Source organism: Megalobrama amblycephala, linkage group LG12, assembly GCF_018812025.1.
Source record: "Megalobrama amblycephala isolate DHTTF-2021 linkage group LG12, ASM1881202v1, whole genome shotgun sequence".
Lineage (NCBI taxonomy): Eukaryota > Metazoa > Chordata > Actinopteri > Cypriniformes > Xenocyprididae > Megalobrama > Megalobrama amblycephala.
The window spans coordinates 8,595,761-8,612,366 of record NC_063055.1 but is presented as its reverse complement, the minus strand read 5'-3'; the positions used below and the strand labels follow the sequence as shown (position 1 = coordinate 8,612,366).

At 34.9% G+C, this 16,606-nt stretch overlaps 1 protein-coding gene across 9 annotated transcripts in view; it reads left to right on the top strand.

Moving 5' to 3' along the window:
• fibcd1a (fibrinogen C domain containing 1a) overlaps positions 1-16,606 on the top strand; it is a 172,992-nt gene that overhangs the window by 87,908 nt on the left and 68,478 nt on the right. The gene's annotated exons all lie outside the window — the stretch shown is intronic.

Genomic DNA, 16,606 nt, shown 5'->3' with positions numbered 1-16,606 from the left:
AGAAATGTGTCAACCGGTAAAGATTCCAGTTTATGCAGTGCTATATGCATTTAAAAGAATCTGACAAGCAGAAAAGTATAGAGTACTCTGCAAAATGTGTCACAGAAGGGCACTTCTGCTGTAGACAGTTTTTGTGAGTGACTTCTTCAGTTGTTTTGAACAATCTTATTATTTGAGTTATCTCGATTTGATTGTTGACGATGTGATGTGGTCTTGGATTGTTCTGTTCTTCAAAGCTCATCTCGGAGTTGATGTCATAGTTCAGCAACAGGTCAGCAAGGTTTATTGAATGTAAACAGAATTAGATTGTGGCTTATAAGCGGAAGTCCGATATTGGAAGTCTGTCCAAGCTGCTGCTCTGTTCTTAACAGAGAAGCCTGTTTATTTGTGGACTATAATACCAATTGTGAATAATTTAAAATATATAAATGATATTTTATATTATAGCAGTATGATATATCAGAATCTTTTATTGATTGCAAAGTCGACAGGATCATTTATCATGACGTTTTATTTATTAAGAAGAAATTGTCCTCTGTGTTCTGAAGAGATGCAGATGTAGAACATTTACTAAGTTTATTATGACTTTCATTTGTTTCCTGTGCATGTTAGAATGCAGAGAGCTTTTATGCCATGTGACTGCATTACAATTGGAGTTCATTTATATGAAAAGTTCATTTAGGTTCATTAACAGTGCTGATGTTGAGATATCATGGAAAAATAACTTTTAGCATGTGCTTTCTTCTTGTTTTGTCCATTTTGACAGACTTTCTTTGCTTTTATAATCCCTTTGTGGTAGTTTTAAATTATATGTTTACTTTCAGTAAATAACACTTTTACTTGTAATTTGGTTATATGCTTTTGTCTTTTTTAAAGGTGCAATATGTACAATTTGGGAGGATCTATTGACAGAAATGCAATATAATATACATAACTATGTTTTCAGCGGTGTATAAAGGCCATACATAATGAACCATTATATTTATTTATATTTTTACTTACCTTAGAGCCATTTATATCTACATTACACATGTTTCTACAGCAGCCCTAAATGGACAAACACTCTACAGATCGTGTTTCATCACTATGTTGTTCTTCTTCTAAATTGTTCATGTTTTTAGAGACAGCTTGCATCGTCATGAAGATGAAGTATTAGTAGTAGTAGTAGTTGTCTGGTTTATTAGAAGCAGAGACCATTATTTATTTGAAGTAAGAAGAAACCTCATTGCTTGACTGGCTGACATGCTCTCTGCTGTCTCAGACGACAACATATTTGACTTGTGTCGGCCAGACGGCCACCGTAGCTTCTCTATTTTGCTTAGAAAGGGAGGAGTGAGCTGCCGTTGCACACACCTGCCAATGGCCAGTGACTTAAGAAAAAAAATATTTTTACTGGCCATGAAACTGTTTTTTGCAAAAACAAGGTAGTTTTTTTGACACCATAATTTTAGACACCAGTGAAAATTCACAATTCTCTATTTCAATTTCGATACCACAGCTAAAACTACTAGCCTAACTAATATAAATAATACAGTAAATGTAAAATAGCACTGCATAGTCTTCACTGTATAAAATAAACATCCTTATTAATTAATCCTTATTGAAGTTACAAAAGTTATTCAGTCAAGAGCAATGGGTAATTTCTTCTTTCTCCTTTGTTGTTTAACATTAAAAACAGAGAGCAGCAGGCATATTAGGCTGCTGTCACTTTAAGAGTAAATGCACGGATCTAATATACTGATACTGTACTGTATTGTACAATTTACATTCACTTTAGACTTAACCGAATATGTTTACTAGGATACTTGCTATTTTTGTACATAATTTTGTGTGAATTTGTCCGTTCAAGTGCAAGAAGACATGAAAGAGACCTCAGTTTAGTATTTGCATGCCATCTGAAGGCTGATTCGTGGCTTTCTGGGCGTGCGCTACGGTTCTTTGTGCACACAAAAGTTTCCACACAGTCCGCAAGTAATGAAATGAGCTCCCTTTCGTGTCTTTTTGCGCTTGAATATTTAAATTGTCAAGGCTTAAACTTTCATCAAGATCCAGCGCTGGCCGGTCAACTGTCCCGAGCATCGTTCGCATTCATGCATTGTCAGAATTCATAAAAATGTTACATGACAGCATTTCATATAATCGCCAACACCAATTTCTACTTGTATTTGGCCCTCGGTTTTTAAGTTTTTCATCTAATATTTATTTTATTTTATTTCAACTTTATTTCAATTAATTAAAATGTTTTTTAATAGTTTTCATTTTAGATTACAATATCAACACTTTCGGGATGTGAACATTGCCTATGCAATGTTACTCAAAACACACTGCACACTGCAAATATGACAGGTATTTAATAACTTGGACAGTGTTTTTCCATCACCATTATTAAAGACAGTCCACTTTGTGAAATTGCAATTAAAGTGGAACACTGCGATTGCTTAAAAGTAAAAATAATCTAATCAGTTCACAGGGATGACTTTGTATGGTCGTTGTTGGATAACATCCTTCTTATAAACAAGTTGCTTCAGATCTATTCAATCCTGTTCAATCCTTTAAGCATATAAAACAGAAAACAACCAATTGTTTTTATTTAATTTAATTTAGTGCCATTATTTGTAAGACTAACTGATTGGACAATGTGAAACGTATCTGATGATGAATAATTGAAAGAACGCCGTTACCGCTGTATCCTCATTTGTCCTCCGAGAAGAATACTTGGGGAACATCACAGGCTTTATGTAAGTCTGTCTTTGTCTATGCAAGGCTATTGCAATGAAAGAAGATATTTCAAAGATGGTGTTACTAAGACTTTGAGCATCCTGATGAAGACACAGTGGGGGCCAGGCTGACATCTGCAGTAAAAGGAAAGAAGATATTTGATGACACATTGTCTTTATGGTCATCAGTTGCTGAATGTGTTTCGTTAAGGTCAGTGGTTGAGGCGGAGAGGACGGGAGGCCACAGAGTTGTCCTTGTGTTATGAACACAGTTGCCTCCGTTCCGATACAAGTGACATGAGACATGTATTTTCATATTTGCTCTCGCTGGATAACATACATGGTGTTGAAAAGGGTGACATATTGTATTCCCTGATTACAGTCAAAGCTGCTTTGTGGCTGTGAGAGCATTAGCTTAGCACCGCTAAGCGTGCCGGGAGTGCTGGGAATCTGAAGAGGCAGAAAGGAACTGTTACAAGGAATTAATAGATCCAGCGCCCCTATTCATCATCTGCAGCCTCCAGCGGTTTTTGATGAGGATGTGGGGCTTTTCTACTGGTACCGGAGTAGATCAGGCTGAGTTCAGGCGGGTCACGGAGAGGGGTGCTGGGGGAGGGGGTTGTAATTTCACATGCTCGGACATGCACACAATCCCTGCCATGGACATTCCCAGTTAGCGGTGGAATGAGCTGTCCTCTCTCCGCCTTCCCAAACGCTTAGTCTCTGGTGTTTTTTTTTTAAAGAAATAGTTCAGCCAGAAATGAAATTCAGTCATTATTTACTCACCCTCATGTCATTCCAAACCCACATGGTGTTATTTTTTCTGTTGAAGAAAAAAGAAGAAAATTTTGAAGGATTTTTATGTAGCTCTTTTTATACACCAACAGTTCATAGTGGCTATGTGTGTCACGCTCTGAAATGAACAAAAAACAAAATTAAAAGCACCAGAAAATTTTGTTTAGTCCTTTTCTTAGTCCTTTGATCTAATTCAAACCAATATAGTGCATGTTCAAGACTGATTGTCTTTCTAACCCATTTGTATAAAAGACCTGGCTCTAAAGAATCATTCATTCACAGTATGATTATAACACTGATTAAGACCGATAACTCAAGACTTTTTGAGCCTTTTAAAAAATTCATTTAAGAGATTTTTCTAATAAAAATCATATGTTTGCAGATTCAGATCAATAATTTAACTGTTCAATACTTATTTTGAATTTTGATCCAATTCAGTGTAAAAGGCCTGGCCCAGAAGCATCATCCATTTGCAATGAGTATTTACACTGATTCCAAACAATAACTCATTTGTTTATGCCGGCTCTTTTTAACAGATTAATTCATTAGAATCATATGATGTGTTGAGTCTTTACATGGATTCATATTCGTGTTTTTGCATGTTAAAGACTGAGTCTTTTTGATTCTTGTATCATATAAAAGACCTGGCCCAGAAAATGTATCAATTCTTTACACTGATTCAGACCAAATTTTCATGACTGTTTTGACTACCAGTCCATTTAAAAAAAGTCTTTCTCATAGGAATCATATGTTTGCAGTAAGTCATTACACTGATTCAGGTGATTAAATTAAATTTTCAAGGCTGAATTTCAGCCTTTTTAGCCAATTCAATATAAAAGACCTGGTCCAAAAGCATCATCCATTTGCAGTGAGTTTTCACACTGATTCAGACCAATAATTTTTAACTGATTTATTTCAAATATCTTCCTTATAAGAAGCATATGTTTATATTGAGTCTTTACATTGATTCAGATCCATTTAAGACTGATTTACAAGAACCGGCTCATTAGAATCATTCCTTGCTAGTCATATAAACCAGTTTTATGGTGCTTTTATGTGGCTTTCTGAGCTTAAAAGCTGAAAATAACCACACAGTTTTACATTTTTCAATTCAGAACTATCTTTTTAAATGAGATCAGTTCAATTTCTGCTCTCATATACATATAGAAATCGAAAGAAAGACGGGCAGAGAGGGTCAGTGAGAGAAAGTGCCAATGGGGGTAATGAAAAAAGCTAGAATCTTCTGAAACTACAAATAACGATGGCAAACTGTGGTTAATTGGAGCAGATACTTCATTTATGCAGTAATCAGATGTATAAACATCTGGAAGGCAGCTGTGGCTGTCAGCCATGTCTGGAATAATGTCCCTGTTCTACCTCCGTCAGCACACAGATGCATTCCGCCCCCCAAACCGCGTTCCTGAACATCACTTTCCTAAATACTCTGTTAAACCGACCAACAGCAAAGAGGCAGAGAATTACAGTCTTGGGCGTTTGTTCCGGTTTGTATGTTTTCATCAGCTTAACATGATCTACTACACAATCTTCACCCCAAAAAGTCTTTCTCTCAGCGTACTGGTTGCACAAAAAAAAAAACAAGTGTGACATGAGTCAGGGTGATGTGAACTACTGTTGGAAGCTTGTGAACAGAATGTCAATGTCTACTCAGAAGTGAGGAAACAGAGAAGTGAAGTGACATGAAGTTCACATCCTCACACATTCCAGTAGCTTGCAAAACTAGCACCTGTCTGCATGCTGGGTATTTCATACGCCCTGTTGTTTTCATTTGAATGAACTGAGATTAACTGTTTTGACACTTGAAAGAATCCGTGCAATTATATACATTGTGAATTATACAATGACTGTGTTTAGGAATTTCTATAGATAATTTTCAGGCACAGTCTGTTCAGATTTACCTCACATAACTCGGCTTGTCTTTAAAATGATTAATTTTATTGATTCTTCACTAAGTCAGTCACACCGTATCTACACCGGACACGCGCGGCGTGATGCGACGCGACAAAAGACAATAGAACCAGTTATAATCAGTGATGTTGTCTACACTGGATAGGGCGCGCCGCGAGCGACAAATCTCTGACAGTAAACTGATGCCTCATTCCACTGATGACGTACTGACACGAAGGACAAATGCTTTGCAACGGGCGCTTTGTCGCGTCAAGTGTAGACAGTCTTTAGCTGTTGCGACGCATGTGACAACGGTCATGTCCAGTGTAGACATGGGCTGCGTTCCAGTTCTTTTTTTTTATGCCCTTCCCTCGCTAACTTCCCTCAGTCTCCTTGACTCGGATGTACGTCACTGCTTACGTTGCATAAGTGCCCACTACTGGCGGAACTCGTGCAATGGGCTGAATTAGAACGTCCAAAGCCCTTGATCACTTGGAATCTGCCATGGAGTTGATTTATTATTTTCATTTTTTTCTTACGAAACTGTTTAATGCAGCATTCTATATGTATATAGGTGTGTTTGTGTTGTTTTAGATATTTAAAAAATATATATTTAATTCATCATACATTAAAGTGATGAAAAGTGAGAGAAGAATGAAGACATTTAAAATGTTACAAAATATTTATATTTAATAAATGCTTTAATAAATGTAATATATTTGATAAATGCAAAAAAAAAAAAAATGTATCACAATTTCTACAAAAAACTGTTTTCAACATTGATAATACTCAGATATGTTTCTTGAGCATCAAATCGGCTCTATCAGATCATGTGATACTGAAAACTGGTGTAATGATGCAAAAAAAATCACAGTAATAAATTACAGGTTGTAATATATTAAAATAGAAATTTGTAACAAAATTTCACAATATTGCTGTTTTTACTATATTTTTGATCAAATAAATGCAGCCTTGGTGAGCAGAAGAGATTTATTTCAAATTTCAAAAGCATTAATAATTGTTTCCAAACTTTTGGCAGGTACATTAATAATAACAATTCTATTAATACTTTTATTATATTATTATAATATATTAATTATCATGATTATTAAATGCTACTTTTTAATTTTACAGGACAATAGTATGTATTAGTACAATATAAGATATATCTTTTAATGTGATAAAATGTATATATTTTTTAACCCTTAAATGCATACCTCGGGTCTTTAGTGACCCGGGACGTCATTCACTACCCTCCTCCTCGTTCAATTTTTTAAAGTTAGACATCAACCTTCTTGGTATTCCTCAATCCATTCATTATAAAGAATATAACAAGAAAAAAATCATAAAATTATAAAAGAATGCCTATTTTTGTATTCATTTTTTGTAAAAATTGTATAGGGTCGCTAACGACCCGAGGTGTGTATGAGTGTACGTATATTTTTTCTGCACAACAATAATTGAATCTTAGATAACGGAATAAGTGCAATTCACCTTTATTCCACAAGGTGGCAATGTTTGATACACAATGCTGAAGTGACGACTCATTCAGACAGAAAACGAAATAATAAGAAAAACATGAAATGGCTCAGCGATTTACTGCAGAGCAAGTACTGAACGCAATCAAATATGACTATAACTGTTACTGGATGGATCTGGTGAAGCTGTTAGCGATCAAAATATTGATTTTGAAGATGTTGAAAATTATATAGTTTTGAGAATACGTTTGAAATCGCAAATGGGCTCTTATTTGCGACCTCAAACATAAAACTAGCCCATTATTTGCTGAATTTACTGGCAAATGAGCTCTGACGAGGACAGTGGTGATGGCATAAAACTTCTGCTCAAACGGAGCCCTTTCAAGCTCCAAAAGGTAACAAAATATGCTTTATTTTATTCTTCTGTAATTGTTACTCTAATATCAGAGGAGATTTATATTATTGCGACAGGGAGAGATCCTTCCGTGTTAGATATTGATCCGGGTCGATAAAGACCCGAATATGTAAGAATGATTGGCGAAGCAGTCATGCATTTAAGGGTTAAATAAGTAATGCTGGGGGCGTGGCCAGATTTTCCTGCCTTTTTTATCTCTAGCTGGTCACATGCCTGGACGTTGCTGCCTATGTGTGCTTCAGAAACCCTCTGATTTCATCAAAAATATCTTAATTTGTGTTCTGAAGATGAACGAAGGTCTTACGGGTTTGGAATGACATGAGGGTGAGTAATTAATGACAGAAATGTCATTTTTGGGTGAACTAACCCTTTAAGCAAAACACCTCATAAGAATCTTTGTTGTAGAGCAGGGCTCTGCATCAGGCCAAAAAAAATTTTTGCCACTAGATGGCGGGCCAGAACAAATCAAAGGATAATTTAAGAAATTAATTGATGGAAAAAAAATCAACTATGCGTTCATACTACCTAGTTTTTGAATGCAAAGTCAGTGTCTGCAACGAAGTTGTTGCTGTTTACAAAGAATATAAAATTAGAGGCCGTTCACATATCGTGTCTAAAAACGTGTGGAAAGCGCGGCCGCACCTCTTTTTCCTACTTGCTTGCGCTCCCGTGGCATCTGTCGTTGCTATGCAACCATGAACTGCGCTCTCCAGACAGATCTATTTATTGCTGGTGGGCCAGTTTTGGGCCGCGGACAGCCTGTTGCCGACCACTGTTGTATAGTCTTTGTATTATTTTGCACCCAGTTTTTCTTTCATGTCACAATCAATTCAAACTGCTATCTAAAACTTAGAGCTCAACTAAAATGTAATTTCTTTTGCCATTGCCTATATATGTGCAGGAAATGCTGTCAAGAGTTGTGTAGTACAGTGTTGGTTCAAATACAGTTAAGTAAGTACCATAAAAGTCATAAAAACCATTCAGTTCCAGTATCATTTTAAAAATGGACCCGATTTTTGATTCCCAACGATCAGCACCTCACCTCCGGTTTCCTAATAGCTAGTGATCTCATTCACACTGTCAGATGGCGCAGCTGACATTTGGATCTTCAAAGCTCATTTAACACTGAAGGTTGCATACTGTTTCCTCCACAATTACCCCCCAGCACTTTTTCAAGAAATTCTGATTATTTTGCGCTTGAATGCATTCGATTTGTTTCTTTGGGTAATATTTTTTTTTTCCTCTGTCAAAAGCTTTTTTGTACTACTATTCATCAAAAATAACAATGCACTTCCAGACAAAAAAACAAAAGCAAAATTCAAATATTGTGAAACCAGAGTCCCCTCAGGCATTTTAATAAGTAGTGCTGTCCTCCTCTGTGTTTTGCTTTTTGCTTTATGGGACACATAATGAATTGCTTTTATTTTTAGGAGACCCATAAAAATGCTCCGGATGCATTTCTGTTGTTTTCGATTATTATTTTATGTGCCTTTTTAATCAAGACTTTTAAGCTGCTTTTAAGGGGAAATGTCATCATTTGCTCACCCTGTTCTTCCAAATGTTTTTGTTGAATGGAACACAAACATAGAAATTTAATATTTTGACCAATGTGTATAATATTATGTGGTCCATGCAATCACAATGAATGGGGTCTGGAGCTTTCAAACTTGAAAAAGTACCATAAACATACAACATGTGAACTATATTCGTAGTCTCCTAAAGCTATATGATTCAGAAGACATACAAATTAAATCATTAGTTACGGATAGTCTTCTCCAGTGAGCTGTTAACTAAGTCAGATTTGTCAGATTTGTATTTTTTGATCTGGGTCAATGAATTGTTTGAAAAGATCTAAAAGAACGTCAAAAGTCATAGGAATGATTCATTCACCAATTCGGCATCGCTACCACTGTCATGAACTCTCACATGGGTGATGACTTGAGGCTGTGTACAAAATGATATTTTCTGTTGCTAGATTGAATTTTGCGTTTGTTTGAACCCGAGGCAGCATATTGGACATTAGTTGTTTTTTATTTAACCATGTAAGGGTTTGAATGCACCACCAGAGCGATTGAAGAAACTAGAGCAGACCTAGAAGCAGTCTCGGCACGGTTCATGAATCGTTTTTTTTTCTTCTTTTTTTTCTTCTAAAGACAGACTTCAGTTGAAGGAGTCCATCAAGAGAAAGCTCTTTGAAAGATGGCCTGACACGGGCAGCAATCAAAGCATCTGAGAGGAAATTGCACCAGCGATGGCATCTTACTTTGTTGGCATGGCAGGGGAATGAATCAATCTAATTTCAATTTAAACCCAGAAAAGTTTCAACCGGAGCACCGACGCCCACTCCCAAACTCCCGCAGCTTAATCGTTCCTTCTCTGCCGTTTTTTGGTCCTCCACTAATTGCTGTATTTTTCTCCCCTTGTAACTTTTGAGAAGCAACTCTGGAGGGGGGGAAAAAGGGGTTGGTTTTTGATGGCAGATCTTAAAAGGTGATGAAAGTTGAAAGTAACATTATTGCCAGAGGGGGAAAAGTCTCAGCATATCTTTCTTTTTCTTTTTCCATCTTTGACGGTTTGAATTTTGCATGACCACTAAAGGTCTGGAGGTCTAACGATTCTTGAGGTTGCTCTATTTATATTCCGCCAGCTAGCGCTACCCCTAGGTTGTTTCAAAATGGCCGGGTGCCGCACGCCACAGCGGCAGACGCTTTCTCGCTGGCATTGATCTTAGCAGAGAGTAATGATTTCTCATGATTACAGACAGGGCTGGAATTGTAAGGCTGGTCTCAACGGAGAAAGAAAAATGCATTATTCCTCGTGCAGATTGCTCTGGCCTTTTCTGAAAATTTCAAGTGTAATCACAACACTCTTGAAAAAGCATTATTTGCTGTATAATTTCCTATTTTTTAAAAGTGGCCAGGTGAAATGAAATGCTTTATCTATTATACATGGCCAGAGGATGGCACATGAAGTGGTTCCGCTGAAATATTTACCTCTTCTGTAAAGCGAATCAGACGGCATGCTGTTTGTGTGTTTTTTTTTCTGGGTTAAGGTTATTACATGGGCCGCTCTCAAAGAGAACGTAAATTTCCATGCAATTAATTGGCTTTCTTCAAGCTCTGAATGCGTTCCAAGCGGGACCGATGTTTTATGAAATATGTGAATGAGCCATGTTTTTTATTTGCCTAAAAACCTTTTTTAATACGTTCTCTAACACTTTGACCCTTCAGGGCGTTTCTACAGTTCTGTTAAGTTATCTCACACCTTTCTCTGTGGTTAATGTGTTTGACTCTGACACACCTACTAACATCATGTGAATAGAGCTCAATGTATGTATATATATATATATATATATATATATATATATATATATGTATATGTGTATATATATGTATATATATATATATATATATATATATATATATATATATATATATATATATATATATATATATATATGTATATGTGTATATATATGTATATATATATATATATATATATATATATATATATATATATATATAGGGGAGAGTGGGGTAAGTTGTCACATGGGTACACTCTTCATACACACTCTTCTCATATATATCAACATATATATTAACATATATATACATTAATAATATATATTATTAGGTTAGGTTACGTTACTTTATTTATATTAATAAAGTAACCTAACCTACCCTATATATATATATATATATATATATATATATATATATATATATATACACATACATATATATATATATATATATATATATATATATATATATATATACACATACATACATATATATATATATATATATATATATATATATATATATATATATATATATAGGGGAGAGCGGGGTAAGTTGTCACATGGGTACACTCTTCATACACACTCTTCTCATTACTACTTCTTCTATAGTCAACTTCCTGTTCACATATGGTCAAGATCACTCTAATCTGAGGTTAGCACAATTTTCTTATTTTTTACCTTTATTTTCTAGTCGACTAGTTCATTTAAGCGATTAGTCAACAAATTGTGCGTTTATATTAATAAACCATATAAATCACAATAATGAGCCTTTAATCGCCTATACATAATACATAGCCAAATCATATATGTATATCATGACATATCACGTTCCCACAAGTTAATATGACGTTCCTACAAATTAATATCTTGTGGCCACAACATATTATCACGCTCCTATAACAAAACTAAGTGAACTGAACATGTCCCCTCCCTGGTTATGGTAAAAATGCTATACAAGTAGGTGGTTACAAATGACAAAATTTTTATGAGTTAGTAATTTGAATAATTAATAATTATTAATAATTTAATAATTAATTCAGGAACAAAACAGTTGGCTTTATTGTGTGAGCTATTGAAACATTCAATCAACTGATTTTTTATCTGTATGTAAATACTATTTATAAATGATGTTTAATATGGAGATTGTGATGCTAAATAAGAAGAGAGTGAGTGTTCATTAAATTTATTGGTAGCATCTGCAATCCACCAGCAATTTTACACCCTCTAATATGGCTGTGTAATATGTGCTTGTTGTCCACATACATTTAGGTGAAGTGTGTGTGTAAACACACATTTATTCTTAATCAATTATATAAATAACTTCAAAAAATGTATTTGAACCATTATTCCTATATATATTCATGGCCTTTTCATGTGATTCTTACAAAACTTAATCCAATGTTAATCCCAGTTGTGCCTCTCTTATTCATAAAAAGAGTGTAAAAAAAAAACTCTTTTAAACTCCTGTGATAATGTTCAAACATACAGTGATTCTCCTAATATAGCTCACATCTCATATAATGATTAATGTGGTCCAGATAACAGGAGAACGCCTATGTTAACCTTGAGAATTAGAGGGTAAGCCCTTGAAATCTGGCCCCATTCACTGCACTTTACAGATACTCTGTTTGGCTTCACAACCTTCACCTGAGATATTTAGTCTTAGAAGACATTTTAGGCTTATCAAACTCCTCGGTTGCACTGCTCACGCTATTTACGTGCCATATACAGGGCTTCTGTATATAGTGCACATATTTTGCGATAGTTGTGGTACTTTATGAAGTAAGGGCTGGAAAGCGGTGCATGGCACAGCCGGAATCTGAACAAGAGTTTGTCACAGATGCTATCTGTGCAATCCTTCACGTTTATTGATTCTCTGGTGTTGGAAGTCTGAATGTCCAGTGCCACAGTTCAATTTGAAGCACATTAGAGGGTGTAAAATCGCTGATGGGTTGCAGATGGTCTCATTGATTTTAATGGAGACTCAACTCTCTTCTGATTTAACCACACAATCTGCATATTAAACGTCATTAATGTGTATTTGCAAAATGATGCCTGGAGTTTATCAACCTTTTTAGCAATTTACTAGATGTTTACTGCCAAAGTTTTAAACTGAAAATTAGCTTGAAATTACTTGAAATGATGTCACGTCTGGATCTTAAAGATTGAACCATTTATTAGCACTCATTTATCTTGAATTAATATTCCAGCTTCGGTGATCACAAACGGAAAGCGCAAAATACAGGGTTAAACGGCTACAGTGGGTCACAATTTGATCCTCTTTTTCAGAGGTGGTCTGCTCTAACGTCCTAAAGATCGGTTTATATATATTATAAGTCAAGGGGAAGGTCTCTGGTTTCATAAGTAGTCACAGGAGACACGTTTGAGAAGCATGCCTGATTGGCTGACCGGTGTAATTATATCACCCGTGACTGATGTTAATACATGGTGTAAACGGGGCCGAAATTAAACTGCAGTTTTGTTTAGAACAGTTTAAATTTGAAGGAAAAGGGACATTTCAATGATGACATTGCAGAGCCTGACAAACTTGAACCATGAAGCAAAGCGGAATAAGCACATATGAGCCTGAATGAAGGAATCCTTTTTCAGACTTGTGAGTTTTCCCGTCAGTGGACCTCCTTACTTCAAAGTGTGTTATCTGCACAGGCCCAGCCCGGATTAAGGGCTGACTTGATTAGGTGTGAAATGGCTCTTTGGCCTCCGAGAGCCCGGCCCTTTGAAGTATCAGTGGATTTTCTGGACAGTATTGTGTGTTTGGATCAATTTACACTCTCACAGTGAAAGACAATGGGACAAGAATGGCTGACTTTACTATGTCTGGTATTACATCTTAGATGCCAGGAACTTTTTTCATTCTGTGGTTTACATTAGATGGAGTGTCATGACCCTCTAGAGCAGGGGTATTCAATTAAAGAGGTCTGACCTCTATATTTCCTTCCCAACGGAGGTCCGGACAACACTTTTTTGGAACAGTTCTACATTTCCATCGGGGCAGCCATAGTACTTTGTAAAAGAAATAATCCTAAACACTCAAAATAGTCATCAATGATGAGAATCTGCGTCCTGGAGAGCCAAAGCAGTGATGTCTAAGAATGTTTACCAATTTTACCAAAAAAAAAAAAAAAAAAAAGTAGAGATATCTCTCCCAACTGGATATGAATATAAAAAAGTTGGTTCAGATGTTTTATCAGGTTGTTATTATTATTAATAATATTTTACATTTGGACACCTATGTGTATGGCACATAAAAGGCCTTGGGACTGAGAAAACATACTAAGGGTGCAGGGTTTAGAAAAGTATGGACCATTTTATATTTTGCTCAAAGTAATAAACTACTAAAATCAAACAACATGCATAATCTAATAATAAAAACTCTCATCAAAAAAGTGAACTAGTAATTTCAAAGTTTTTTTCCAAATGATAACATTGTTTATTATGAAATGCTTTTAATATGCTGATTAATAATGCTAAATGTATGGAGAAAAAAGCAAAATGTCTAAATCCGCCGTGTGTTAACCTGGTTTGGAGTCTGAGTCATATAAGACAGATAAAAATAATTGTATTTGCTGCAGAGTTTTAGCAAAAGTATCTATTTTGCTGCTCACTGTGTTTTTGATGCTGTTATTAAAATAACCTTGTCATCTACAGCTCTTAATGTGGAACTGTACTTCATTCGTGGGAGAGAGAAGAAATGCGCACAGAACGGAGAGGGCTTGAATGAAGCGCGTTTGGTTCTAGATAAAAATATTAGCGGATGTAGTGCTGAAAGATCATTATCATTAACTAACCTGAGCTCTTATGGTGTTTTGACCCGTTGTTTTGACCTGCTGCTCACTTTAACCCTCTGGAGTCTGAGGCTGATTTGGGGCCTGGAGAAGTTTTGACATGCCCTGACATTTGTGCTTTTTTCAGTTGTTCATAAACATATTAATGGAAAAAGTGTCATTACACTGTATTCAGCACAAACTAGGCTACCATAATATGTGAGGAACATGTATGTACATGTTTGTATTTTTGAAGGAATAACGTTTATGCGTGGTTATTGAAAAAACAAAAAAACTTAAGTCACTGAAATAAGGCCAAAAAAATAATATTAAATCTGTGTTCACAAGACTTCTGGGTATTGGAGGTTGTAGACTAGAGTTTTTGCTTCAAAATTATGTAAAAATTATCCTTCCTACTCCTTCATATAAAACAATAGAGAGATTTAAATTTTCTAAAACATCTTTGGTCAAGAAACACAGTATGCGTGGAGGCGTGAATCATCATGAATAATGGGTGATTCTCACCTGAGAAGACAAAAGAATTGCATAAAGAGCTCTAATGACCTGCATAAATAATAAGCTCTTTCAGACAGGTAGGCTGTGAAAAAACCCTCTGTGATCATGTCAAACATACAGAAAAAACAGCAATACTGTGAAATATTATTACAATTTAAAATAATGGTATTCTATTATATTCTTTAAAATATAATGTATTTCTGTGATGCAAAGTGTCTGAACAATTGTTATCTCTATGGCATTTCATATAGGCTTTTAGCTTAAAAGCATGCAAATTTGGAGAAATATTGATGGATTCTCATATGTTTATGTCAATTTTCTATACAGAGGAGTAATTATTCAATATTTATTGTCATTACTATGAATCACGGACTTCTGACATGGCTCTCTTTTCATACAGATTACATAAACACAGAATGTTTGTTTTCGATTTGACTTGCACGATTTAAAACCTGACATCTCAACGTTTCTTTAGACATAAGTGTAATTTTTTTGTGATTAGTATTCACTAAGTTACAGTTCATTTTCTGAGAACTATCAGATTGGACTTCATTCAGAGGGAGACGAGAGAGATCACGCATCATGTTAGTTTTCTTTATTTTACAAAAAGCACAACATTTGTTTTTACTCTGAGTGTACACAAATAAAAGAAGATATTCCACAGATTAAAATGGTGTATAACTCTTAATTGTATGTGCAACATTGACGGAGTATTTTGAGTCTCTTTCACACTGGTAAGACAAAAAACGCGGTGGTATCGCCGGCGATACCTCAGACCTCAGAGTGTTAAACTGTAGAAATTATGCCCACCATTCAAATACAACTCTAGAGGTTTAAAAGTTGTTTGTAGCCATTTTAATTTTGTGCCTCTGGCATTTTCAGGATATTTTAATTGGTGTCAGATGGGACAGTGAAACTCTGAGGTCGTGGGATTGATTGATTGACTGATATTTAAATGCATTTTAGATTTTAAAATGTTGGTTTGAACAGATTTTGTCAGCTCAACCAGTAAATCACACCACTTGGAACACTGAGGTTATAGATTTGACTCTATGTCAAAGTGTATAGTTTGGCTTGGAAAATTTTCTAAACCTCATTATCACCACAACAATATTTCTGGTATACAATTTGTTAAAGTTGTGTTTCATATTTTTGGCAATATAAACCAAAACAGCCAAAAATATATTGCTAATATAGATTTTAAAATACATAAATATAATAGATAAATATTTTCAATTCCTTTTTAGTTAGTTATATTTTCTCATATATTTTTCTAAATGTATTTATAATATCCAAAAATATATTTTGAAAAAATACATTTTGCTTTTACCCAAAACGTATTTTAAGATCGGAAATTGTATTTTCCTTGAAGTGCATTTTGTAATATTATTTTGCATATGAAGTTTTAAACAGGATATGTTAAATTTGAAAAATATATTTCTTTAAACTGCAATATTTACAACATATATTCAGCATATATTTTAGAATTATTACTGATGTTAATGCTGTTGTTTTCCCACCAAAACCATGTCATTTCCAACATCTGCTCAAACCAAAGTAGTGACACGTTTTAAAATTCACCCTGTATGTTTATTTTATGGTAAAAATGTGATAAAAGAACACCAAGTAGTATGATTTCCATCTTTTAAAAATGTGAATTCAATATTTCATCTGGTATATTAACTTTATAT